This window comes from Lytechinus pictus, chromosome 1 (assembly GCF_037042905.1).
Source record: "Lytechinus pictus isolate F3 Inbred chromosome 1, Lp3.0, whole genome shotgun sequence".
Taxonomy (NCBI): Eukaryota; Metazoa; Echinodermata; class Echinoidea; order Temnopleuroida; family Toxopneustidae; genus Lytechinus; species Lytechinus pictus.
Window position 1 is genome coordinate 12,453,083 of NC_087245.1, and position 2,634 is coordinate 12,455,716.

The window sequence follows — 2,634 nt, forward strand, 5'->3', positions numbered from 1 at the left end:
GGAATATCAAATATTTTAAGCTCGCGCTTCGCGATCGCTTTAATGATTTTCATGATAAAAAAAAGGTATTTAGAATGCCCAGATTCTAGATTGCGCATGTTCATTCAGATACGCAGCTTGTTCTCTATTTAAATCATCCAATATATCAAACATTTTCTGCTCGCGCTCTGTGCTCGCATTATTAATGTAGAAAGATTTCCAATTATAATTTTCATGATTTACAAAAATTAACAGAGTGTCCCATTTTTACATTGTACCGGTAGGTGTAAATCTCAATTTTTTCCTTACGTGCTTCGCGCTCACATCAATTGTTTAGTTGTATACTTATCCTTATCACGATTACAAAAAGTGCTTAGAATTTCCATACTTCGTCTAGAAATGTCAAAATTTTCAGCTCTAGCTTTTCGCTCGCATTATTTGATTGTTGAAAAATGTAAGGTCTTCATGGCTAACTGCAAGCAGCCCTTAACAGATACCTTTTTTATCAGATCAAAACATATACAAAAAATTTCTGTTCGCGCAGTAATTATTTAGTTGGTGGATACACATCTGGTTTAGAATCACAAACATTGCCCAGAATATTTAAATTTTAGGACAAAATACTTGAAAAAAAATTGCTCGCTCTTTGCACTCGCACTATTATTAGAAATGACTATTATAAGACTACCCCTTCAAAGATACAAACAAAAATCAACTTCGAGCGGCCGATCGGGAAAATGTGGCTGAAAAAAAAAATTGGCTTCCCCCTATTGGCAAAGGCTGGATCCGCCCCTGTCTACTGATAGCTCTTGATGGGGGGGGGGCATCAATTTTTTTTATTTTCAGCTCAATATATTGCTCTCACACCCCCCCACCCCCCGATCAGATGAATTACGCCACTTGACGTACGTGATTTCAATTGCCATATAGCCCCAAGATCCACTGACTATTTATCTAGCTTACACATTTAAAAAAACTGGGCAGTTGTCAAACGCAACACAAATATACAATAAAATAACAACAAAATGACATACTATAGTAAGAAAGTATTAAAAAATTGAGAACTTAGTAGAATAAAGAGAATAAAATGTTGAAATTTTTTACCCCCGTCTCCCACATTTCGATCTATTACGTATTAGACAATGATATGAAATTAGGCTGATCTGCCTTTATATTAATTTGCGCATAATATTCTTAACTAAAATCATGATAAGGGCAATTCCATAGGTTGGTGGACATGAGCTTAAAAATTCAAATTCAATATTTTCTTGAATTTTTGAATACTTTAAGTCCTTCATACATGATAGTTACAGGAACAAAAAATAAAAAGATTATTTTCATATGCATACTTTGGGAAAAAATGGTCAAAAGTTGTCTTCCATTCTGTACCAAAATACAAGAAATATAGTGAAAAATAAAATATGCCTTATTACCATTTTGTTATTGCAACATCATACCACTTTATATATTTCTGAAGTTTAGAAGAGTCAAATTACTTAAAATACACAACAGATTTTCAATTTAATTTGTAGTACTCGTTCAAAAATAAATATTGCAACCTGCTCAGGTAATGTAACGTGAGTAACCAAAAAAAATGACTTTGTTTTCTGAGAGAAAAATTCTTCACAGTTAATTGGTGGGATTTCAAATTCTCTTCCTTCAAACAATCTTTGACATGGTGATGACTATCAAAATCATTAAAAAATACAAATTTTTATAAAAATGATGAAGAAAAACTGTAATGTGAGTAACTGTGTAACGTGAGTAACCATCATGTAACGTGAGTAACCAGTAAAAATTATGAAGTTAGGTAACATTTTCTGTGGGATATCAAGTTTTAAGTCTCATGGTGAATTGTGAAGTTATTTTTTATTTAATTAAAAGCAAAATGAGGGTACACCTCTTTGATGTGACTCTTTTTTCATCAAAATATCAGTGGTCATACAATCACACAAAAAATTGAATACTAGTAGAAGTATTCACAATGCGAGAGTGCATTAGTAAGACTCAAAGCTTAGATTAACCAAACTTTAAAGAGTCTTCGAACAATACATCGAATGCCCTTATCCCTATCTAGGCCGGTGTATTTTGGGAGTTCATATGGCCGGGGGGGGTCTCCCAAGCCCCCCCCCCCTTGAGATCTCGGCCATTGGCCACACAATCACGCCGAAAATTGGCACGCAGGTTGTCTTGGACATAATCTACAAAACTGCACAGTAATTTATTTCATGCAAATTGCTATTAAGCAATTTTGCTAATTTATGCGTAATTAGTAAGCGAAATCATACTTTTCCCTCTTACTCCCTAGATAAAGCTCCAATTGTTCAAATTTTTGGTATAAAAACTCTTTTTGGTGTTCCTAGCAAGTGTACTTGAAAAAAAATTGCGATATCTGATCAATTTCTTATTCATTTTATTGTTTTTTGCAATTTCTTATGTATTTCCTTGTTTTTTTGGACCTTTAGTTTTTCATTGTTTTTTCAATGAAATTTGTTGGGTACTCTTCTGAGATCATAAACGGCATAAAATAAATACATTTAGACTAGCAAAACTAAAAATAATCATACATTTATGATTTTTGGTTGAAAACAGAATTTGCATTGACTTTGAAGAACCTGCTCCTTTTTCTAATCCTGATATGACGGTGTGATTGGT